General features: G+C 41.5%; 1 protein-coding gene and 1 non-coding gene across 2 annotated transcripts in view; both read right to left on the reverse strand.

Annotated features, from left to right (window-relative positions):
• Positions 1–26569, reverse strand: part of PHF2 (PHD finger protein 2) — a 186295-nt gene that overhangs the window by 111425 nt on the left and 48301 nt on the right. The window lies entirely within an intron of this gene.
• On the reverse strand, positions 12202–12268 carry MIR7334 (microRNA mir-7334). The gene has a single exon (NR_127553.1). It is a non-coding gene; the product is annotated as a microRNA mir-7334 (primary transcript).

Below are 26569 nucleotides of genomic sequence, written 5' to 3' on the forward strand. Positions count from 1 at the left end.
TCACTGCATATGGCAGAAGCAAAAGTAGGAAGAATTGAATATCTTCCTCTTTGGACCAAAAATGCCAGGCTATAGTCTAGGCCATTGTTGATAAAAGATCCAAAATCAGAGCAAAAGGGATCTTTGGCAGAAAGTGATTTCTGGAGCCCCCTAAGAGTAATTCTATACAAAACCCCAAGATCAATCTAATTTTCCTCCAAATTCCTCTCTACCTATTTCCACCCCCTCCCCATTCTTGGTTGCTCTGAGATAATAAGAAAAGCAGCATCCAAATACCTGAATGGAAGCTTTAAGAAAACTTCACAGGCCAGAATTTTCCTACAAATGCCACCAAAAGGAGACAGTTGTCACAAAAGAGCTGGGAAGGCTGTGTATGGAAGCATATCAAAGCTGACAGTAATCAATATGGACACTTTGCAGTAATGAAATAAGCTTCAGATCAAACAATTATACAAAGTATCCCTATGAGTTTAGAAGTCTCAGTCAAGTGGCCAGATCCAATCCATGCCTTTGGCACGGGAGGACCTGGGTTCAAATACTCCTCAGATGACCTTGGGCACATCATTTCTCAAAACTAGCCATCACTACAAAATGGGAGGAGTGGCACTAGATGTGGCACTCCATCCTCTGACCTTCCTTGAGACTGCCCAGCAAGAAGTTATGAGAAGCTGGCAAAGCTCACTCAGAAAGAGCAATTTAACACCTTCCCATCTACACACAACAAACTCCCTCCATCCCAGAACCTGCTTCCTTTCACCATGACCATCTTGGTGATAAATTATTACCACCTGGTCTGCTAGAATGAGGCTAAGCAGAGCAAGAAAGCACAGCCCCAGAGAAAAGTCAACTGTTCTGCCCATCAGGTTAAAATGTTCTCCTTTCATCAACCAGGATTTTTTCAAGTTTCAGCCTTCCTGGACGGCTCGTTGCTTGGAGACCAGCAGGGAGAGGAAGGTTTAAGGAAGCTCATTTCTCCGGGGGCTCCAGAAATACCCAGGTTTTAGGCAAGAATCCTCCCCCAAAACTGTCTTCCTCATCTAAAGATGGAGCTGGCTGGTGAGGAGTTTTGGGGGAAATCCTGAGTAGTGTTCAGGTGTTGCAGCTAATGGACAGAAAGCTTCAATTCTTTGGCATATGGGCAGTTGTGATGGAGAGGGAAAAGTACTGTGTGGAGTTAAAAAGCCTGGCCAATCCAGCTCCTCTACTCACTGCTGCACAACCTTAAGGAAGTCCCTTAATCTCTGTGAACCCCAGTTTCTTCCTCTATAAACCAGTTAATAGTGCTTGAGATGCTAACCTCAAAGGGTTATGAGAAGTGAATATATTATAGCGCACCTCGTAATGGCCAGCTGTAACAAAAATGTTCCATTTAATTATTAGATGGAAATCGTTTTCTTACAAAAGAGAAGGTATAGTTTCTTTACACCGCCGCCTCTCTGTTATTACTGAATGAAATGAGAAAGCGAGGATAATCAGAAATCTATAGGATCCATGAGCTACAGCTTTAGTGAAGCCAGAGCTTCAGGGCTGCCTTTCCTGATTGTTTTGAATCACACGTGCTTTGGAGGCTCCTCCATCTGGGTTGCCAGAACATGAGACGTTTCAGGAGGCTCCAAAGGTCATTGACGAGGATGCCAGAAAGATTTCTCCATTGGGTACCGCTGGACTGAACGAGATGACTTCGAAAGTGTCTTTCTCATTCTACGGTCTGACGACTCTGTGATTCTATTATTGTCACTGAAGTTTTTGTTGTTTCTAGATTTATTATTTTTCTAGATTCATTATCTCCAGATATTTCTGTCACTTCACTGGTATGGAAACTCCCAACATCATGAAGATGAACAACTCATTTATAATTCACAGTAACAGATGACAATGAGACAATTGGTGACTTGTCTGTCATCAGAAGAGCTTGTATGTGTGTGTTGGAACTTGAACCCAGGTCTTCCTGACCCCAAGGAAGGATGGCCTTCTATCCACTATACGAAACCACCTGCTATCATCATCATCACCTTAATCATTCTTTTCTACATTTACTTGGAGGGCCTGTTCCCTGAGTTGATACTTCAAATCTCCATTGGAAATTTGATCTTATTAATGTGGGCACTCATCCCAATGGCCAGCGCACAAACCATCTATGGCTTGCCATCTTCTTATCTACGTCCTTCTATAAATCCTTGGGATATCCATCGGTTAGCCATATCTGTAGGCTTAGGATCAACCTTCCCCCTTTACCAGTCATATATCTCTTTGATGGTATCTATTTTATGACTTTTTTACATGCAATTCATCAATGGTAATAGGCTACAACCAGTTTAAACCCAATATACATCTCTCCATCCTTTGGGTGACCCATCATTTTAATTCTTTAGATATTTTATTATCCCAGGATTCAGAGCTATATAGCATCAGTGGCAGAAAATTGATGTTGCTGACTAATGGGCTTTTTGTTTCAAGGAGAAGCTTAGGGTCATTAAAATAATAGCATCAGGAGGAAGACGGCTTGGCATAATGAAAAGAGAACAGACCTGGGTTCTAGCCTAAATTCCATCATTACCTTCACCATGTCATCTTGACCAAGTCATTTAACCATTATGAGTCTCAGTGTCTTCCCTAATTCCTCCAGCTAAAATTTCTCTCTCCCCCTCAAATTTCTGATAGCACTTTAAGATCTATCCTTTGCATTGATCTTCCCATTAAACAGAATATAAGCTCCTTAGAGCAGGAAGAATTTTATTTTTGTCTATTTCTACAGTAACATGGTGCTCAATAAACAGTTATTGTTTGAGGATCACATAATATGATGTCCAAATTTTACAGATACAGAAATTGAGCACAAAGAAAAGTAATATCTATCAGGATTCATTAAACAGTAGTCCTACTTTAGTTTTTAGAATATAAGTGCTTTAATACAATGATCCAGGACAATTCTGAGGGACTTGGGACAGAAAATGCTATCTACCTCCAGAGAAAGAACTGTTGGGGTAGAAATGCAGATGAAGGCACATAAGTTATCACGTATTTAGGGATATTCAATTTGGGGTTTGGGTTTTATAAGATTATTTGCTTACAAGTGGATTAAGAGTCAGACCTAAAGATGGGAGGTCCTGGGTCCAAATTTGACACTTCCTAGCTGTGTGACCCTGGGCAAGTCACTTAACCCCCATTGCTTAGCCCTTACCACTCTTCTGCCTTAGAACTATTGCACAGTATTGATTCAAAGATGAAAGAGAAGAGTTTTATTTAAAAATAATATATATATATACACACAGTATTGGTTCTAAGACAGAAGGTAAGGGTTTAAAAAAATAAAAATAAAAAAAGATTTTTTGCTTACAAAAATAAACAATATGGATATATGTTTTAGGTGATAATACATATATAACCCAGTGGAACTGCCTGTCAACTCCAAGGGGGGGGGGGGGGGGGGAGAAGGGAAGGAGACATGAATCATGTAACTTTAGAAAACTTATGTGTAAATTTGTTCCTGGCATAAAATAAAGAAAATATGTTTAAATGAACAATATGGAAATACATTTTGCATATTTAATGTATAACCCAGATTGAATTGCCTGCCAGAACCGGGAAAGGAAAGGGAAAGGAGGGAGGGAGATAAGTTTGATCATAAAACTTGGGAAAACTTGTGTGGAAATTTGTTATTACATGTAATTGGTAAAAAAAAAATTTTTTTAATGAATAAAATAAAGATAAAAAATATAAGTGCCTTGAGAAAAAGGGTTTGTGTCTTAATTCATCTTCATACCCCCAGTGTATGGCACTCTGCCTTGTACCAAATGCTTAATACACATTTACTGAGTTGAATTTCTTGGTATATGAAGGCATTCTGACACAGTAACATATTCTTGAAGAAATTTTTAAAAACCCTGCAAATACTAGACAATGAAGCAAGCATTTGCAGATGTACTAAGTCAACCTTAACCACCGATGAATGCAAATACTGAGATGTCTTTCTGGGTCTAAGTAAGAGGAACCATGATGAGGAGACCATAAGATGCTCTTTCCAGGAGACCCCATTCAGGAGCCATCCTGTATTAGGAATGCCAGCAGCCTCCTAAAAGGCTCCCAAACAACATCCTCAGACAAGTCTCCTGACATAAGCAAGCTAGATAGCAGAGCCTTCATTGGCTTGACTTGTAAACTCCCTGAAGATCAGGAAAAAATCAAGCAAGCTCTCACGAAGGCCATCTCTTCTTTTGGATCCACTCTATCAGTGTCTAAACAATACCATTTACCCAGAAAAGACAGTTTAAGAAGCAGATGAGGAATGAAACCATACAAGGAAGAAGTAACAAGCTCTGGCTCCTGCTAGGCTTACAGGTGGATGGATAAATGGCAAGAAGAGAGAACCCTAGACTTTGAGATCACAATGTTTCAACTACGTATTGTACAAAAGTACATTGTGGAAAATATAAACTGCCAGGCAGGTGCAGTCCCATGCAAGTCCCTATTTCCTGACCAAAATCTTTTAATGTCACCTTTATTTTTGAGTACATCCCTCTTCCACCCAACTCATTTTTTCCTGGAGCTTTGGGTACCAAAGAAAAATTCTGCAAAGAGTTTATTTTTTACTGAACTCTCGCAGGGTATTGCCACAATGTACCACAAGAACCCCTAAAAAGCTAAAGAGCCACATGGTACTGCAATACAATCAGCAATGCGTGGCCTTAGCTTGCTTCTCAGTGACCTAAAGAGGTTGGATGGTCTCCAGAATATCCACTGAAGAGAAAGAGATGCTAGAAAGCAGGAGGAAGCTACTCACAATGAAAGGAAGAAGCAAGAAAAGAATGAAAAGAAGAAAATGATTGCATCTGGACCCTGTACAAAACTCAAAGGGGGAAAGGCAATACCCTGCGAGAGTTCAGTAAAAAATAAACTCTTTGCAGAATTTTTCTTTGGTACCCAAAGCTCCAGGAAAAAATGAGAAAATATGCCTTCCTCCCTTTGCAGTAAGAGGAAAAATTGTGACTATGAATATTGTAAATATTATCGGACATAGTAGATGTGGTGATTGATTTTGATGACTGCTATTGTCATCTTTTTTTTTTCCACTTTCTGTTATAGGAGATGGCTGGTTGGGTGGAAGAAGGATGTACTCAAAAATAAATGTGACATTAAAAGGTTTTGGAAGAAGCCTATTCCTCCTCTCAAAAGAGCAGTGGGGGATGACAGGTGTCAAATATTGCCTATGCTGTTAGATGTGGTCACTTTGTCAGTTGGTTTTGCCTAACGTGTGTGTGTGTGTGTGTGTGTGTGTGTGTGTGTGAGAGAGAGAGAGAGAGAGAGAGAGAGAGAGAGAGAGAGAATATACTCCTTCCTCACACTGAAGAGACAGGCTATGTTGTCAGATATGGGTACTGTCTTTGGTTGATTTTTATTGAACTAGTTGTCTCCCTCTTCTTAAATATCTCTTTTAAGAGACAGTTAGAAAGATTTGGAACAAAAGATATACATAAAAATAAGATTTCTTTTAAAATAAGAGTGCTGGCCTTGCGGCTCTCTAAGGTCACCCCAGCTCCTAGCTCATAACCTCTACCCTTCTCGCCAGGCTTGTAGAGAGCTCACTGGCCTTTCTGCTCATCTCCCAGCTGTCAGGTGGAAGGCACAAAGCAATGGGCCTTGACTGGGGTGGGTGTTTGTGTGTGCACGTGTGTACAAGCCCAGTTATTTTTCTTCCTTTTTTTTCTTTAAGAGAAAACTCAGCCTAAGAGAGGAGCCATCCAGGTGCAGGAAACAACCAGTCATGCATTCATACAAAGAAAAACAAGGTTACCTGGTGACTACTGGTGCCACCCCAGCAAAGGAGGAATCTCTCACCACCAGGAAAATGAATCCTGACTTTCTGGCCCCCTTTAAGGCAGAACAAGTGGGGCCAATCTGTTCGCTGAATGGAGCTTTTAAAGAGAATTCACATAGTACTTTATCCTATAAGTCAAAGTTGGCTGTGAAGCCAGTATTGGCACCTAGAAAAACAAGTGCTGTGTGATGGTCAGACGGGCAAAGGGCAAAGGGAGACGTGTAGCTCCGATAACAACGAGTGTTTATAAAGCACTATAAGGCTTGCAAAGTGTTTCTCATAGATTAACTTACTTAAGCCTCACAACACTCTTAGGAAGCAGTGATGACAGGTATCATTATCCCTATTTAATTTTTTTTAGAATAATTCATTTTTTCAATGAACAAAAATCTATTTTATCTCCCTATCATCACCTATCCCTTCACTAAAAGAAAGGGGGAAAAAAGACAAAGATATTGTTAAAATGTGCATAGCGAAGCAAAACAAATTCTCATGTTGAGATTGAGAAAGAAGCCATGAGGATAGTTTGCATGAGAAGAAAAGACCATCGAATCCATAGCAAGACAGCCTGTCCTTCAATGATCTGAAGATAATCATCACTTCCTCCTGAATCTTTTCTTCGAAATCCAATCAAATCAAAAATCCAAAAAATAAATGCCTCTATATGCCTAACTCTGCACCAAGAGTGCATCACTTTCTTCATCCTTGGTCCTATGGAATCATCTGAGCCCTCAGAATGTCATACAGCAGTCTTTGACAGGATTTGAACTTCTGTACTCCTGGCTCCAAGTCCAGCATCCTACCCATTCTGCCATATTGTTTTATGTCCCACAAGTGCCCCCAGGCTATGGAGAGTGATGAAACCCAAGCCATCCAGCCTCCTACACCCTGCCATGAAGAGCCAACATAAAAAGAGCATGGCCGTGCACGCACCATCACAATCAAAGGGGACTGTGGAGATCCATCATGTCTTAAAACTGCATCGATACAAACTGTGCCCCTGGCAATTAAACCAACATTATTACACAGGAAGAAAAGTCCTCATCTTCCTGCCTGCTCAAAATTGAAGCCAGGAGATGTTGAGAGCTGACATCAGGAGACCCAGAAGACAATGGGAGCGGATTCAAGGGCCAGGGCAGAAGTTAATGAGAAATGTTTCTCATGACCCCATCTAAGCCCCCGGGAGCCCTTCTGGGGAGTCAGGCAGGAGAACAAATGTGTAGGTCAGGAGCCCATCCAAAGTGTCTTGTCCGCTCTCCCCCTCCCTGACCCTATTTCCTGATTCCAAATGCTAGGTCAACAGCCATGGATTCAGTCATCTTTTCTTGTCACACAAATTATCATCATCATTGCTCCTTTTTCAATTTCTTCTCCTTCCCTCACCCTCAACCCTTATAAACATGTTCCTCTATGTCTTTTTTTCTACTTTCACTGAAGAAAAAAGGTCAAGTCTGCCTGTAACCTCTGTCCCTATTTCCTGTCTTTATTATACAAAAAGTTATCCATGTATTTAAAATATAAGCTCCTTGAGAGCACAGTCTGTTTAGCTTTTGCCTTTGTACCTTTGCCACCTAAAAGTGCCTGGCACCTAGCAGACATTTAATAAATGCTTTTCCCCACCTTCCATTCAATAGTAGACAACAGAAACAAAAAAGGGATCTTTTCCCCCCAAATTTCTAGGTCATTAAAGCATTATACTTCTGAATAAATACCACCCTGTGGAACTGATTAGACTGACTCCAGCCCCTGGTATTACCCCTAAAACCCACCTTCTAATGCTGCCTCAGTCTTTCCTCCTTGGTGTAGGATATTCATATTCTCTTCAAACTCTAGGACCTAAATTAAACAAGAGAGATGGGAATGAAGGAGGACGGAGGGAGGGGATATGTGTGTGTGTGTGAATACGTGTGCATGTGTGTGTATCTCTTTGCAATTTCATTAGTAGTGACCCAAAACAGTGACGGGGTGCTCTAGAACCAAGTGATGGACCTACACAGACCACATCTGCAGGGTTCTCTCTGTTCATTTCTGGGCCATTAGATTGTAAGAAGAAAATGTGTGAGCCAATGTTTGTCCAAAGGAGGGCAAGGAGGCTGGCTGGTGATACCACTCAATATGGCGCCCTTCCAAACTGGGTTGAAAAAATGGAGCAGATTTAGTTTGGAAAAGAGATTCTGGAGGAGGTGACGGTTGTCTTCAGCTGAATAAAAGGCATCTGTGTTCAATGGTTGCCCTGTCCAACCATAGAACAGATTGCCTTGGGGTGGGTGGTTTTCTTCTACCTGGGGTTAACTGATCACTTTGCTAATGATAGAAGGCAAGAGTTCTTGGGACTGGGTCCACAAGCTTGTGGTTTAGTTTTTATTTTTAATATGACTTTTTAAATATTTTTCCATGGTTACATGATTTATATTCTCTCCCTCCCCTCTTCTCTCCCTTCTCTTGAAGCTGAGAAGCAATTCCACTGGCTTATACATGTATTATCACTCAGAACCTATTTCCATATTATTCATTTTTGTAATAGAGTATTGATTTTTATTTTTAATATCATTAAACTACATTTCAACAATTGGTTTCCTCTATAATCTTTGGTATTCCATTTTATGCATTTAAAAACATTTTTCTGAAAAGGGGTTCAAAGGTTTCACTAGACAGTCAAAGGAGTTCATGAATCCCTATTGATGAAGGAATTAGGAGTTTGGACAAGAAGGTCCTTCAAGTTCCTTCTAACTCTGAGAACCTCCAATAGCTAAGTTTCCACCAAGATAATAGAGAGGCAGAACTCTGTCCACAACTTCATTTAGCTATTAAAACTGGGACAGGAAAGGAAAGGGAATAAGTATTTATATAGCACCTACCATAAGCCAGGCACTGTGCTTTTTACAAATAGCTCATTTGATCCTCACAACAACCATACTGGGTAGGTGCTATTATTATCCCCATTCTATAGGTGGGGAAACTAAGGCAAAGACAGGTTATGTGACTTGCTCCCGATCACACAGCAGGAGGAATGGAGAGACAGAGAAAGTGATGTTACTGTTGTTATTGAGTCGTGACTGACTCTTTGTGATCCCATTTGGGGTTTTCTTGGTATAGATACTTCTCCAGGTCATTTTACATGTTGGGAAACTGAGGCAGGCAGGACTAAGTGATGTGCTCAGAATCACACACCCTCGTAAGTGTCATTTGGACTCGGATCTTCCTGACTGCTAGCACTCTCTATCCACTGTGCCCCCTAGCTTCCCCCCAGATAATGATAGTGATTTAATCCCTAAGTACAAGGACTGTCTTTTAACTCTTTTTTGCTTGGCTTAATAAATGTTCATTGAGTTGGACTGACTTGAAAGAGGAGATAGAGAAGGAGAAAGAGATACAGTTAATCCAGTGGAATTGCTTGTCAGTTCCAGGAGGAGGAAGGGAAGAAGGGAGGTAGAGAACATGAATCATGTCACCATGGAAAAATATTTTTAAATAAAATAAAAATTACATTTAAAAAAAAGAAAGAGAAACAGAGAGAGATGCCCAGAGACATGGGTGAAATAGAGATGGAGATGGATCAACGGATATAAAGAAAGATAAAGAAAAAGAAAGTGTGGCTATAAAGATAGAGATAGATATAGGGAGAGGTATTGAGATTGGTAAAGGTAAAGAGACGATCACTATCTCACCAGCTTTGCTTTCATGGAGTCCATAAATCTATTGGGAGTTTAGACACGTCCACAAAGCGTTCTGATATGTAGAAAAGTAAAGGAATTCTAAGGGAGAGGGGAGGCCCCAGCAAGTGCCAGGAGAGAGATGAAGGGGAGGGAATCCCTTTTACCTGGGGGGAAGAGCCCCTTCCAGATTAAGTGCCACAGGATGTCTGGAACACTCTCGTGCAACTGAAAATTCTAACTCCAGCTCAGTCAAAATGGACTAGCCAACTCTCGTTCTCCAAAGCTAAAACTGTTTCCCAAGGATGACTGTTCACCGCTAGTGTTGGCAAAGAGAGAGCAGGGGAGGGGGTGAGGACAGGGTTTCACCTTGCCTGTTAGGAGCACGTTTTGCACCTTAGCTCCCCTCACACGACTTGTCAAGGCAGTGAGATCCTTCCACAAAGTCCAATCTACCACCTACCCACTCAAGATTCAGAAAGCCACAGAAAAGGGGTCCACTGGGTCAATTTAAATGTAATTTGCCCCACATGCATATTTAAAGTAGCACATTGTTTTGAGTCAACTTCAAATAACTAACCAAGATGCAAAAACTAATCACACCAAAAATACCACAAACACACCTTTGTATGCTGAATATAGAATGTGAACAGGATCTCAGGCACTCACTTAAAAAAAAAATTGGAGATGAGCAGGAATGAAAGTGAGAAATTTAAAGAAGAAAAAAATTCACAGAAACAGAAAAATCCAATATACACTTTCAATAAAAATAGAAGGCTTCCTGAAAAGTTTTCTCTTTTTCTTTTTCTCCCTCTCAGAATCAATGTTAATGTAGAAGGGCCCCTAGTTACTATCTACTACCTTCTCATTTCACAGAAAAAGAAACTGAGGCCCAGAGCAGAGAAGTGATTTGCCCAGGGTCACATGACAAGCCACAGGACTTCTAAATTCCCAGAATTGTAGTTTTCCTATTTCCCTTTCTTTCTTTTAATAAAAGGGCAGGAGGGGCACTTTGTATTTTCACTCTCTCAGTATTTATTTAGAAAATTATTTAAGATGTCAGACTATGGAGACAGAATACTATAGACACCAGTGACTGGAACAATTATTTCCGCTCAACTTTTTGGGGGGGAAAGAAGGGGGAATGGACATACCATAAGAGAATAAGGATAATGTGGAAATGGCTATGATCAAAACTGCTGACATGTATCTAGAATCATCTGAAAACATGAGTTCTTTACAAGACCCAGTGAAATTGTCAGAGCAGAGATTATGGTCTCCTTTTTACAGAAGAAGAAAATAAGTTTCAGGAAAGTTAAGATTTCTTGTTTCTTGTCCATCCAGTGCCAAATCCAAAACTTGAATCCAGGTCCTCTAGCTCCTCATTGTGGGATCTCTCCAGCACGTCCCCATCACTTCACAGAGACGTTCATCGGTTTGAAACCTCATCAAACTTACATAAGCTTTCTAAGGCCAGAGAGGCCACCTCTTCCACGAACAACAAATCCTTCTACCTTTATCATAAAAAAAAGTCTATAAAAAATATCTTTTTAATATAAAAAATTGAGTCTCCAATGAATAATGTTTGGAAATGATCAAATAAAATATTGTCTAAAAATAAATAAATAAATAAACTAAAAAAAAAAAATGAAAAACCCTCTTTCTCCCACTATCCCTGTTTGAGGGTCCCATTGATTAAGGTATTGAAGGCAGGTATTAAAAATCGGGGTCATCTGGTCGGGATGTCACATCAAGCCTCTTTTGGACACCTCAGCCACTAACTAGCTTGCTAGTTCAGGGTCTTTGATCTTTTAGGGTTCCCCCTGCCCAAGGAAAAGTGATTTCCTCCTCTTCACATTTCTCCTGGCACTGACTGGAACCTCCTCCTCAATGTGAATTACCTTACCTTTCTATATATCATTTCTACTCACCCATTAGATTTACGAGTTCCATGAAAGCAAGCTCTAGGAGCCAATTCACTCACCCTGGCCCTATAATGCCACTGCGGGGCACCATCCATCATCTGGCTCCTTGAGGCAATGGATCCTTCTGCCGCATGAAGCCATTTGGATCAGTAATCACTGCAAGGAAGAATTTCTGCAAGTATGGATTCCAGAGTGAAATCACAAAAGCCAGCTATGACTTAGAGTGGAGGCACTCCCGTGCATGAGACAGTCACTGCCAGAAAAGAACCTGCATTTTTCTGGTCCATGCTTCCCTTTGGAAAGATTCAGCTGGAGGAGCCAGGGTGGCCCCTGGAGCCCAAGGCTGGGTCATGAAGCACAGACGTTCACCCTGGAGCCCTGGTGATGTATGGCATACTATCTCAAAGGACAGAAGGGAGACCTTAGAGCTGGGGGTGGGAGAGAGAAAAAGAGAGACAGACAGAGAGACAGAGACAGAAAGACAGAGAGACAGAGAGAAAGACAGAGACAGAGACAGAAAGAGAGACAGAGAGAAACAGAGTCAGAGAGATACAGAGACAGAGAGACAGAGAAGGAGGGAGGGAGGGAGGGGAAGAGAGAGAGAAGGAGGAGGAGAAGAAAGAGAAGGAGAAAGGGAGAGAGAGAGAGAAGCTGGATGTGGCCACAAGGTCTGAGCCTAGGGATACATAAGGATTAAACATACCCAGGAATGCCACAGGTAGAGGTGAGTGAGAATGGGTTCTTTCAGAAAGACCAGCCCAGCACCTACAGTTTGCCCCAACACCGACAAACTCAAGGAAAACTGGTGAATGGCTCAGAAAGTGTGTCAAGGATCCAGCCTTCTCTGACCCTGTGACACAAATTCATCACAGCCATAACCCCTGGGCATTCTCTGTGTCCAAAACCTTGGGCAGCTCAGCACTGGCCAAGCACACAGCACATCCCCAGGGACCCATGCAACACAAGAGAAGGTCAATAGATATATCCAGGGAAAGCTACAAAACAAAAACCCCCTCATACCATCACCCCACCCCACTATGTTTACAGTTTCCTCACCCCACCTCCATCTCTGCCTCTAGCTGTCCTTGTCTTTCTCCCTCTCCCACACACACACATGTTCCTCCTTTCTCTCCCTCCCTCTCCACACTCCTCTCTTTCCCTCTTTCTCTTAGAAACATGATGCACGCATGCTCCGGCACAGAGAGCAGAAACCATATATGGACTAGAAAAAGTCCAGTGTTTGATTGTTCTCATGTTCAGAAAACTTTACCTGGTACTTTTCACTTTTCCATATGAAAACACCACAGGCTATAAAGACCCACAAACCCCCCAATCCCTGCCTGTGGAGCCTGGAGAAATAACTCTGAACATCCACAATGGCATTGGCTTTCAATAGCACTAAAGGATTCAATATAAAAATTCTGTCCCCAAAACCACCCTGGAGCCAGCAAACTAGCAAAACAAGAGAACAGGTAGCTTCACTGGGTGATAGTGAGATCAAGCATTACTTCATCTGGTGATGAACGCTAAGAACAATTAAAAGGGATCTTTTCATTGTTAGATGCTAGAAAATCAAAGGAATTATAGTAAAGAATGGATAAAATGATAGCAGGAAAGAAAGCAGAAACACCTCAATCTTTTTTTTTTTTGCTATTATTCTCTCTAACAAGGAAAATAATATTCAGACTAGGAAGAAATGGTTAACAAGGGACCTGAAACAGGAGAAAGCCTGGCTACTCTCAATGAGTTCATGCCACCAGGCTTAAAAGAACGATATCTCAGCACCCCCCCCCCAAATGATGGTTATGAATGTTGTCAGTATTCTTTAAAAACTATGGAGAATGAAAGAAGATTCATAGCAGCAGAGCATGGAAAAATGTCATGATTTTCCAAAAAAAAAAAAAGCAAAGGACAGGCTAGTGAACTTGACTTCTGTTCTTGGAAAAAACTAGAATATTTTACTCAAATACTCAGTGTTTTATGGGTATCTAAAAAGAGAAGCTGTACTCACTAAGAATCAGTCTGACTTGGTATCAAGAATAAGGCTTATTCCCTTTTTTTCCCACAAGGTTAATAATTGGGGGGGGGGGGGGGCGGAAACGGAGATGTAGACAAGAGTTTATCTAAATTTCAGCAATGTATCTGACAAAATCTCTCATGTCAACCCTATGGACAAAATGGAAAGAAAGATATGGTCCACTTGCCAGTAGAGTTTGGTGGATCTAGAACTGGATGTATGACTGTACCCCAAGAGTCACTAATGGGCCAAGTTGAAGATTTTCATGTTTTTTTTTAACATTTGGATCAATATCAGAAAAATATCAGTCATAAACAAAGCTATGGATGGCATGTTTATCAAATATGTAGGTTCATACAACATAAGTAAGATAACTGAAATACCAAAGAATGGAGACAAGATTCAAAAGCATTTAGAAAAGGATAGAATGATGGGCCAAATAGAATGGATGAGATACACTGAAAATGCAACCAGAGTGAAGCTAGGAATTGTCTTCCTTCAACCAAATCTCAATTCTGCCAGGGACCTGGGCACGTAAAGTATAAATAGAAGACTTTCTACCAACATGATTGCTAGAAGTCATATGGAAGTTCCCATATACCTATTCCCTAGCAAAGATCCAAAATTCAAGATCAAGAAATCCAATGAAAAAGTAGACTAAGTCACTTCTTCCACCCTAGAATTGTATCAAGTCAAACAGAAGCCCATAAGGCATAGAAAAGATACCAGACAAACCCAGAACCAGCCAAAGTCCCACTTTATTTTTAAAATAAAATAAGCACACAGCCAATAAGCCAATTAATCAATCAATAAAAATGTATTATGGCCCTACTATGTGCCGGGTATTGTGCTGGGCACTAGGGCTATAAAAAAGAGGCAAAAGACAGTCCCTGCCCTCAAGGAGCTCACAATCTAACGAGAGAGAAATATAACGAGAGGAATAAATATATTTTTAAAAGTTATATGAAGAATAAAAAGGAAATAATTAGTAGAGGGAAGGCACTGGAATTAAGAGGGATTGGGGAAGATGGGATTTATAATAGCAGGGAAGTTAGAAAGGCTGGAGAAGGGTTTAGGGGAAAGATAGTTACTAAGTGTAAGCCATCTATAGGACATCTAGTTTGATGTCTCTGAAAGGCAGTTGGAGATGAAACATTAGAGGTCAGCTGAGATGTTGAGGCAGGAGAGGCAGGGGTGCCCAGAACATGGCAATTAGGTGGTTGTTTTTTTTAAACCTTTACCTTCTGTCTTAGAACTGATACTGGTTTCAAGGCAGAAAAGCAATAAGGGCGAGTTAATGGGGGTTTAAGTAACTTGCCCAGGGTTACACATCTAGGAAATATCTGATGCCCTACTTGAACCCAGGACCTCCCATCTCCAGTTCTGGCTCTCTAATCACTGAGCAACCAAGCTGCCCCATAGCAATGATTTTAATAGATCCTTGTTGAACTTGATTGAAACAATTCTATATTAAAAAGTTACTTATGGCAGAAGGAGGACTGGATTTAGAAACAGAAGACCTGGGCTCAGATCTCAGCTCTGCTCCTTCTGTCCTCTGTGCTGTGGGAAGAATGGAGGAGATGGGCTTATATCTGTGTGCTCCCAAATTTGCCCCCGTTCCTTCTGCTGCCCCAAAAATGACTGAATCTGGCTGCAGTCAGACATTTTGCTTATCCATCCCTCTAGCAGCTTAGAGAACAACCAGTCTCCTGGGATCCTGCCAGCTCTGTTGTCCAGTCTCCCCCATTTGTGTTCCAAACAACCGAGAGAAGTAGGATTAGGCACAAAGTGCCAGGAGAGCCAAGTTCTAATCATGACTTGAACACTAAGAGATACCACTGACACTGTGGGACTTCAGCAGGTCACTTCCCCTCCTCTGGATTTCCTCATTGGTAAAACAGGAAAGTTGGGTTAAATGATCTCAAAGATTGGTCCCTTCCAGCTCTCTACAAGAGATTCTGAGAACAACAGCCCCAACCTCCAACTCTACTATACAATTACATAATTCAGCCCTCCAGTGGCTCAGGGATATATTTTCCTTCCTCTGGGGGAAAAAAATATATCTACAAAGCAGCATGGCAGAGCAGACCCCAGGCTATGTACCACGTCCCTTCATCCCTCTGTGTCCTCTCATTTTCTTCATCTAAAATCAGGGGGTTGGACCGGATGGCCTCTGGGGTCCCTTCCCACTCAAAATCTCCTGGCCAGAGATCATTCCATCATCCATGACCCCCTACATCGCTGATGAAGCTCTTCCCTCTTCAGCCTCTACCCACCTCCCAAATTTCACTGAAATGTAGTCCCCGTGTGGCCGAGAGAAGCCACGACCTTGTTTCTAAGCCGCTAATTCTCCATGCAACTTTGGGGGAACCCTCTGGGCCTCGGTATCTCCATCTGTAGAGTAGGTTGGAGCAGATTATCTCCAAGGATCTTTCCTGGCTCTTGGGTTCTGTTTCTAAAACCAACACTTCCATCAGCTGCCATTTTGTATCAAGCTCACTCATTCTGTCAGCAAACACATATTAACCATTTACTATCTAACTTTGCTAGCTCTTAATGGTACCTCAAACCTCAGCAAAGTCATCCAACTAGTTCCAATTGAATCACGGATCAACAAACGGGTCATGTCTACCTGGCGCGGCAGAGACCTCACTTCATTCGATCAATAACGCTATTCTGTAAATGTAGTTCTCTGTTCCAATAAATCTTACCACAAGCTTTTGCTTGTCTTACCCAACAACAATTTTTTTAATTACCATTCCCTGGTGCAGTAAATAATGAAATGGAAACAATGAAAATGTATCTGTTGCTATTAAAAATACTGTTATCGATCACTGACTCGCTATCCCTCCCTGATAGACATGTAGCTGTGACGACTATTCTATCCCATAGGCAGTAAATGGCAGACCACGAATTTGAACCCAAGTCCTAGGATGCCAACCTGCTGCTGGTCCTGATCTGGCATCCAGAATTCTATACTCCTCCTGACCTCAGTCTTTCAGTTACGTCAATAGAGGATGCACAGAGAATAATTCCTCCTCTGACCTTTGAGAAAAAAGGGACTCACTCGTGCCTGTCACAGGGAAAGAAACTGAGCCCTGAAAGGTACAAGAACTTGGACAGTTTAGTTTCCAGCAGATGGTAGAAGGAAGGACTCCGACCCGGATCCTCCATCTCCAAACCCCACCCTTTCCTCTTCAGATGAAAATGGCAACAAAACGGACCTAGTGTGGGAACGTTAAATTATTAAGACACACGAGACCCAGAGAAAGACAATTTTTACACTGTTCTGGCCATTTAAAAAACAGCATTTTGCAAAGGGCTTCCAAGTCAGCCTGTATGATGATCACAATAATCCTGTGAAGCGGTCATCCTATTATGACTTCTGTTTTAAAGTTGAGAAAATGAAGGCATAAATAGTTTAAATGTCTTGTCTAGGGTAAGCAAGTGTCTGAAGCTGGATTTGAACTCAGGTTTTCTTGGGTGCCATCGTATCACTCTAACCACTGTAACGTCAGCTGCATTGGGTATACGGTATATGTGAGCAGATGGAGGGGCAGCACGCCACGATGGATATGGACAGAGCTAGTCTCCCAGTGAGGCTGGGCTCACACCTTATCTCAGACACAGCCGGGAACACCTGTCTCTCCTCCACTCTCCCGCCCCCAGGTAGCTCCCTAAGTCTACAAATTATACAGTAGTAGATGATCTTTGTGGGTAGAGGGAGTTTACTTCCTACTTACATAGGACTTCCCTATGCCAAGAAAACCAAAGGTGTAGACAAAAGAAAGAAAGAAAAACGAGCAAGCAAAGAGAGTTAAAATCTTGGTACTTTCCAAATTATTTTAACATTAATCAAAATTCAATGTAATATTTGCTCACCTAATAAAATAAATAAAATTAGATAAAATAAAATAATAGAAATAGATAAAACCATATATAGTCATTGTTCCAGATATAAGGAACAGAAAAAATAAATAAATAAAACCTCGTTACTGCCTCCAAGGGGCTTACAATCAAATGGGGCAGAATGATATCAATACACAGAAAACTATAAAACTAATTAGAAGTAAATAGAAGAAACATGTATAAATTTGTTATTAAAATGAAATACAGATAAAAAAAAGTAAGCGATATATTTTATAACTAAAAAAAAAGTATATAGAAGAGGTCTGAGGCATCATGGAAGGAATCTAAGGAGTTGCAGAATCAAAGGAGATTTCACGGATAAGGTGGCACCTAACTCAGCCCAGAAAGGAGGAAAAGATTTCACTAGACTGGAATGTGGAGGAAAACCATTCCAAGCATGGAGAACAGAATAAGTAGAAGCATGGAGGCAAGACAAACTGGGATGGCACTTAACAAACACTGTAGTTTGCCTGGGACAAAGAATCATAGAAGGGTCCGCAGTGTGAGAAGGCTGGAAATTCCAGATGAATGAATTTGTAAATCGTGGGGAGTGACTGAATATTTCTGAGAAAAGGAACAACCAAGTCAAATGTGAGCATTAAGGAATTTAACTATGCTGGCTGACAGACTGATAGACTTGAGTAGAGTTAGGAGACAATCACCAGCTAGGAGGCGATAATAAGGATTCAGGTGAGGCGTAATAATTGCCTGAAGGAAAGGGAGAAGAAGAGGAGGAGGAAGAGACAGACAGACAGACAGACAGACAGACAGACAGACAGACAGACAGACAGAGATAGAGACAGAGACAGGGAGACAGAGAGGAGAGAGACAGACAGAGAGAGCAAGAGAGAAAGAGAGAGAGAGAGTGCAAGCAATGAAAGAAGAGACATGTGACATCACTGAGAAAGAATCTTCTAGGATAATGCAATTCATGCCACAGAATACCAGAAGAACCAAAGTACCTGTCTCTAGCCACCCCTTCTCTTTGAGTATAGTGTTCCCCTGGTAGAACATGGGCTCCTTGAAGACAGAGACTGTCTTTTCTTTTTGTATGACTCATACTAAAATTCAATGAAGGAGGCAGCTTAGATGGCTTGAAAGGATAGAGAGTCAGGCTTAGAGATGGGAGTCCTGGGTTCAAATCTGGACTCAGACACTTTCTAGCTGTGTGACTCTGGGCAAGTCACTTCACCTCCATTGTCTAGCCCTTACCCCGCCCCTTCTGCCTTGGAACCAATACATAAACAGAAAATAAATAAATAAATGAATGAATGGATGGATGGATGAATAAATGAATGAATGAATGAATGAATAAATAAATAAATGAACAAATAAATGAATAAATAAATAAATAAATGAATGAATTAATAAATAAATAAATGAAGGAAGGAATGAAGGATATGGACCATTTGCACCCAATTTAATGGCTAGTCCTTACCACTCTTCTGCTTTGGAACCAATACAGAAGATTGATTCAAAGATGGAAGGTAAAGGTTAAAAAAATCCACTTATTTATCTTCCCTGGGCTTTATGGAGAAGAGGGGGGATATGCAAATGGGTAATAAGCTTACTTGGAGATAATGAGTTCCCCTTCCATTGAGGTCTCTAGCAGAGCTGGGATCACCACTTACAGATATGTTATGGAGGAAATTCTCAGCAGTCTGATACAGACTAGACCAGAGAGCTTCTAAGGTCCTTTCTACTTGGGGAAGTCTGTGATTCCCATCTTACAAATGAGGAAAGTGAGGCTGAGACTAGTTAAGGGACTTGCCCAGGGTCATTCATCCAGTAAATCTTAGAGCCAGGACTCAGGCTTAGTCCTTTTGCCTCCTTCGTCAGTGTTCTATTCACTATGCTATTCAATCTCTGTTGGAAGGGGAACAAGCAAAAAGCAACTAAAAAGGGAAGGGAGAGGGAGGAAGGGCAGGCTTTGGGTTAGAGAAACAGTGTGTAGGAAGGCAAAAACGAGTGTGTTGTGTGTGGAGTCAAGGCAGAGAACTGGCCTCATTCCCCATGCCAGTTTTAACTCAATTCTTTAAAAAAGAAACCATTTTAAAGCTCCCAAACAGCTGATGGCTCCCCAAGTTCTCCGTCAAGGAAGAGGGGATGACTGCTCTTATTGTGGCCATTTTGCCTCCTCTGTGAAGGACACCAGCAGATGTTTCTGGAGGAAGTAGAATCTGCGTGGTGCTACCTGAAGACTTCAGGATCCTACAGTAATAAAAGCTTCCCCATCCCCTTTCAGATATCTTTAGGCTAGTGATTTATTTCTAGGGTCGGGGCAGCTCTCTTTTTTTTTAAAGCCTTTACCTTCTATCTTAACATCACTTCTAAAACCGAAGAATGGTGAGGGCTCGACAAGTGGGCTTCAGCGACTTGCCCACGATCACACAGCTGGGAAGGGTGTGAGGCCATATTTGAACCCAGATTCTCGAGACCCCAGGCCTGGTGCTCCCCGAGCAACCCCTCTCCCCTCTTCTCCATAAGACCTCCAACCTTGGGATACTTCTTGGCAGTCCTCCGACCTCGACAGCTAGCAATAATGCCCTGAGCGAAGCTGAGACAGAGATCTCTTTTCCAGGGTTCAGAGCAGAGGAAGAGAAGGCTTTGCCCTTTTCTCAGTCCTGGATGGACGGACCACCCAGAACCTGCTACCCTACAAATATTTATTAAGGGCCTCTATTGGATGGCAGGTACTGTACTGTGCTACAATAAATTCAATATACAGGACAAATAGGAGAAATTTAACACTCTCTACTCTCAAAGGACTAGGAACTCCAGACAAAAGGACAAAAAGTGGAGGGGGAAGGGAGCAGCTAGGTGGCTCAGTGAACAGAGAACCAGACCTACAGACAGGAGGTCCTGGGTTCAAATACAGCCTCAGTCCTAGCTATGTGACTCTGGGCAAGTCTCTTAAACTTCACTGACACTCTTCTGCCTGTATTATAGTATTAATTCCAAGATGGAAGGTAAGGGTTTGGTTTTGCTTCTGGTCCACACAGTCAGCCAGTAGGTAACATTTTGTTAGAGCAGGTTAAATCACTAAATATACTTGACATAAAATGGCAGTTTTAAAATTTCCTAGAATTCAGCATTTTCAAGCCCATACCTAACTTCAGGCTGGTAAAATCTCCAATTTCCTATGCCAGGCTAGTCTACCTCTGCCATCCTGAGTGCTCTCTGTGGCTTAGGAGATAGCTCTAGAGTTGGGAGGGAAAAAGAGGGAATGGAGGAGACACTGGAGAATGGAAGAAGAAACTATCAGCTTGGGTTTTTTACTGGTTTACTAGTTTTGAAAAGTTAAAAATTTTAGTAATAAAAGTTTCATGGCACAATTTTTAAAAACTGTTATTGGGGAATACTGCTTTAATTAATTAATTCACTAAAAAGCACTTCCCCCAATTATTCTTAAATAATAAATGTATTTCATAAAACAAAAAAAAAAGAGTTTGGTTTTGTTTTTAAATGGAGGAAAAGGAAAAGGGAACTTTTAGAGGAGTTTCTTTTGCAAACCTACAAAGGCTGCTGCCCTGGTGACCTGAAGCAGACGGAGGTCTCTCTCCTTTGATTAACTTTGTTGAGGGCTAATTATCACCAAAAAGCCAGCTTGTCCCCTGAAGGGGGATGGCAGGGACCCAGGTTTCTAGGATCATCAGTTCCAAGTTGGAAGGGCTTTGGGGGTCATCTAGCCCAAGCCCCTCATTTTAGAGAGATGAAGAAACAGAGCAGGAGGAATGAAGTGACTAGCCCAACATCACAGAAGAAGTAGGTGGCACCACTGGGTTCACACTCAGGTTGATGATCCAGATATGGATTTCCACGATAGACTTTGTTTCCCAGGAGTTTGTAGGGTTCCTTTCTCACCTCCCCACTCCCCAGGACAGAGTGACCCCCTAGCTCGACTAACGGAAGGAAAATTATTTGAAAACCAGAAAAAAGGAGACTAAACCTAGGAGCCAGCATCCAGCAGCTTCACTAAAGGTGACTATTCAGTACTCGCTCATACTGTGCAAATTTAAAATTCTAAAAATGTTCTCTCAACGGCTGAGAACAAACAGTAAGGCAAACAATACGGAAAGCAAAGACTACGTTTATTTAAATTCTTCCTATTATTTCATGGAGGTCAGGAGACCTCAAACCAAATCCCAGCCGGGCTACTTGCTACCTTCAGTTTGTACATCTGTAAAATGAGGTGGTTGGATGAGATGGCCTCTAACATCCTTTCCTGCTCTAAATCTGTCATCCCAAGCCAGGGTTAAGTCTCTCTCTGATCCAAGATCTATCTGCAAGACCCCAGAAAGCCCTACAATTCTCAGGGGGCAGCCTGCTCCTCCAAACGTCCACCATCACTAAAGGCCAATGGAAGCAAGGCTCTAAGATCTTTGCCAACCAAAGGAAGTAGGCAAATTCCTTAGCTATCATTCAAAAGCCCTTTACAACCCAGTTCCTAGCTTCCTTTCCAGCCTCATGGCACCATTACCCTTCATTCATGTTATATATTCCAGCCAAAATGGACAACTCTCCATTCCTTGTGGTCCTGCTCTCTTTGCTCTCCTTGCCACCCCCATGTCCCAAATAAACTCCCCATCCCTGGCACTACCCTTTCCCTTTCTTTCAGGATTAAACTCATCTTGGGGGCAGCTGGGTAGCTCAGTGGATTGAGAGCCAGGTCTAGAGATGGGAGATCCTGGGTTCAAATCTGGACTCAGCCACTTCCTAGCTGTGTAACCCTGGGCAAGTCACTTGAACCCCATTGCCTAGCTCTTAGCACTCTTCTGCCTTGGAGCCAATAGTATTGACTCCAAGATGGAAGGTGAGGATTAAAAAAAAAAAAAGATTAAACTCATCTCACCTTCAACATGGCATCTCTCCAACTAAAAACAGTCTCACTTTCAACTCTTTCAGGGCATCTTGTATGAACCTCTCCTCCACACTAATATTTTCCCTTGAATTTTAGTTATGGATATAATGTAGAGTCTATTCCATCTCCCTACTCTATTATAATCTTGTGGAAGGCAAGAGCTGATTTTTACCTAGGTCCCCAGTGCCTAGCACTGTGTCTTTCACATACTATATGCTCAATAACTGTTATATTATATTGCACTGCCAGTTTCTGTCTCCACTATGATACAAAAGGACTGTGATCTCAGCCAGAAGCATCATGGAATAATGGACAGAGAAGAGAATTCAGAGTCAGGATGAACTGTGTTCTAGTCTCACCTGACAGAAGCCAAGAAGAAAAGTGGCACGACTATAATATATGGATGACCACTGAAGAGTCAGGGTGCTGAACTTGGAGCCAGGAAAACCAATGTCCAAGTGTTACCTCTAATACGGTTCAGTGATTTAACATCTCTGAACCTCAGTGTCCTCATTTGGAAAATGGAAAAAATGGGAAAAAAAATATGTATTGAACTTTCTGACAGTGTTGTTGGGAGGCTGAAATGAAATCCCTTACAAGTTTTAAAATGTGACATAAATGTCATCTGGGCACCCAGCCATTAATAGTAATTTAATAATAAATTAGTTAATTAATTTTGTTGATATTAAAATTAATTTGACAAGCATTTTGCAACACATTAGAAAGATGGCTCCCAGCCCTTTGGAAAGCAAATCCATGAGAGGACAAGGAAATGAGTTATGTTAGTTGAGTTGCAATGTCCATCATTGAAGGGAATGCCCACATCTATGAGGTGAGAGAGCCATTTGAGTACTTAACTATAAATATAAGTTATTATCTCCTTGAAATACTCTTTGTGGAAGCCAATGAGCTCACCCTAGCCAGTCATCCCTTCCTATTTATTGAACAGGAGATCATTTCCTTCCAGGAGGAATCCAAGAGCCATCCACCATTTTCATGTGCTCTACCCATTGGGTAGAGTTGTGTCATGGGCTGGTCATTGTCCACATTTGTTTCCAAGGATCCCCAAAAGCAGCTGAATGCCTCTTGGGTCAGTAGTGTCTGAGGTGAACAAAAAGAATGATCTGGCCTGTTACACCGAGACCAGGACAATGCACCCCCTCACATCCAGGCGAGCCCCAATATTTTCAGCACCAGAAAGTCTCACTGGGTCACGCAGAGTGCGGAGGAAGGAAAGATAAAGGCCTGCCAGTCAGCTTAGCTTATGATACCTCCCACACAAAGAATTCTGTTTCATGGAAGATGCCCCACTGGCAGCATCAGCTCTGAAGATTAACACAGTATATAATTATAACAAAACCAGGAGCTTTCGCTTATATAATGTTTTATGGTGTCAAGGTGCTTTCATCATATCCCCTACCTTATTTGAGAGCTAAACCAGGCAGATATTATCTATTATTGTTATTGTTCTTTCCATTTACACTATTATTATCTCATCCTTCTGGTCTATTACTTTTTTAAATGGTTATCCCCAGATAAGGGAGCAGAGTTAAGTGACTTGGCCAAGGTCCCCTGGCTAGTTAGCCAAGTAGAACTATTTTATAGCTAAAGACTAAATTGCACTGATAACTGCCACAAAGAACAATGAGCAAATCCATGACTCAAGGATCTGTTTATAGCTCTATTGTGAAAGTTCACTATTTATTAGCTAAAGTAAGACTTTGTGCCTTCCTTGCAAGTGTCAGTACATGAAAGGTTGACTAATTCAGTGAAACAGAAGATCTCTAAAATGTGAGCATCCTCCCATAGGAAAGGACCAGATAAAAGAACTGGAGATGGTTAGCCAATGGCAGTGGTTCCCGAAGGGTGGTCCACCAACCCCTTAAGATGCTTTCAGAGGGTTCCCAAGGTCAAAACTGCTTTTATGATGATGCTACGGTGTTACATGCCTATTCGAATACTTCTCCCTTTTCCAACTACCTATGGAGGGAAGGCCAGATTTTCTTCCTCTACTTCAACCAAAACAACATGTCCCAACAGATTGAATGAAGAAGCAGATGACAATCCAGCTGTCTTCTCTTAAGGCAGGCATTAAAGAGATTTGGCAAAATAAGCAAAATGATGCCACATCCCAGGAAATTATTTTTGTTTTGGAAAATAGTTTTCATGAAAATATGCTATTTATGTTCATGTACAATAGTTTATTTGCATGATTTTTAATGAATTAATGAATATTTTTAAATTTTATTAGTTTTCATCTCAAATATGGTAAATAGCAATGGGCATGACCCACATAAACCAAAGCTCTTTGGGGTTCTCAAACAACAAAAAGAACCAACTGGCCTAAAGAAAAGGAGAGTAGAAGTAAAGAGATGACAAGGATTCAAAATAAAGTTATACAAAAGAGGGATTGGATTGGGTGGAAGTGGCAGATTTCAGCATGATATAAGAGAAAACTTCATAATGATCAGCCTTTATTTTATTTTTATTTTCAGTTCTAAATTTTCTCCCCCTCCCCAGCCCTTCCTCAGCCATGGAAATGATAAGATATACAATGTTGTTCAGTCATTTCAGTCATGTTCGACTCTTGTGGCCCTGGGCAAGTCACTTGCTTGCCTCAGTTTCCTCAGTTGTAAAATGCGCTTGAGAAGAAAAGGCAAACCACTCCAGTATCTTTGCCAAGCAAACCTCAAACAGGATCATGAAGAGTCGGACATAGCTGAATATGACTGAATTACAAATGGAATCACAGTAAATGCAAGCCTTCAAGTAAGTGTCCAGTTATTCCTTGTGTTGGGATTTAGAAATAATAAGGTATGAGCGCCTGGGACAGATTTCCAAAATATGTCTGGCTGGCTGTCTCTCTCTTTCTTGATTCTCACCTCTTACCGGCTGGCAACTCCTTTTCAGCCTCCTTTGCCCCCTACCTGTGGGTGGAGCTCAAGATTCTCTACTCTCTATCTTCTCTCTTGGTGGCCTCATCGACTGACCATCATTCCTCTGTTGATACCTCCCAGCTGTATAGACCCAGTCCTAGTCTTTCTCCTGAGTTCCATCAAATTCCATGTCATAAAACTGACTATTAACCATTGTAAACTGGATGTCCTGGAGGCATCTCCAACTCTACATGTCCAAAACAGAAACCATTCTCTTTCTCCCAAAGCCCCTCGTCTGGACTTCCCTGCATCCATGAAGGCTACTACCACCTTCGAGTAGATTCCAAGCCTTAGTGTCAGCTCCTCCTCCTCATTCTCCCCATGGAGAAAGTTGCTAAATCTTCTCCTTGCTAGCTCAATCTCTCTCATCTTTCCCCCTTCTCTGCACTCACATCCCCACCACTTTAGTTCAAGATTTCGTCACTTTTTGCCTAGACTACTGCAATTGCCTCCTAATGCAATTAGGAGTCGCTGCCTCAAATCTCTCCCAACTCCAATTTGTCTTCTACACAACTGCCCAAGAAATTTCCCTAAAAAAAATTTCTCTGACCAACTCCAAAGCCATCAAGGCTCCTTACTGTCTCAAGGATAAACAGAAATTCCTCCACTTGGTACTTAAAGTTTGCCCCAACCAACCTCAACCTACTTCTCTAAACTTGTTACATATTCCTCCCCTTCCTACACACTATGGTTCAGACAAACTGGCATTCGTCCTGTCCCTCATACCCAGCATTCTATGTCCTGTCTCCATATCTTTGCACCAGCCATCTCCGATGTCTGGAATGTACTGCTTACTCGAAGAATCCCTTGCTCTCCTTTTTTTAAGGATAAGCACCACCTTATACAAGAAGCCTTCCTCTCTCCCCCTCCAAATTACCTCATTATCTATTTTATATATTCACAAACAAACACACACACATATATGAGAGAGAGAGAGAGAGAGAGAGAGAGAGAGAGAGAGAGAGAGAGAAGGAGAAAGGGAAAAAGAAGAAAGAAAGAGAGAAAGGGAGAAAGGAGAAAGAAAGGGAGAAAGAAAGAGAGAAAGGGAGAAAGGACAAAGAAAGGGAGAAAAAAAGAAAGAAAGAAAGAAAGAAAGAAAGAAAGAAAGAAAGAAAGAAAGAAAGAAAGAAAGAAAGAAAGAAAGAAAGAAAGAAAGAAAGAAAGAAAGAAAGAAAGAAAGAAAGAAAGAAAGAAAGAAAGAAAGAAAGAAAGAAAGAAAGAAAGAAAGAGAGAAAGAAAGAGAGAAAGAAAGAGAGAAAGAAAGAGAGAAAGAAAGAGAGAAAGAAAGAGAGAAAGAAAGAGAGAAAGAGAGAAAGAGAGAGAGAGAGAGAGAGAGAGAGAGAGAGAGAGAGAGAGAGAGAGAGAGAGAGAGAGAGAGAGAGAGATTGATTTGGTGGAGTCTAGGTTTGGAATAGCCAAGCTGGGAGAAGTTCGCCAGGACATTGGAATCAGA

The sequence above is a fragment of the Monodelphis domestica genome, chromosome 7 (genome assembly GCF_027887165.1).
Source record: "Monodelphis domestica isolate mMonDom1 chromosome 7, mMonDom1.pri, whole genome shotgun sequence".
Taxonomy (NCBI): Eukaryota; Metazoa; Chordata; class Mammalia; order Didelphimorphia; family Didelphidae; genus Monodelphis; species Monodelphis domestica.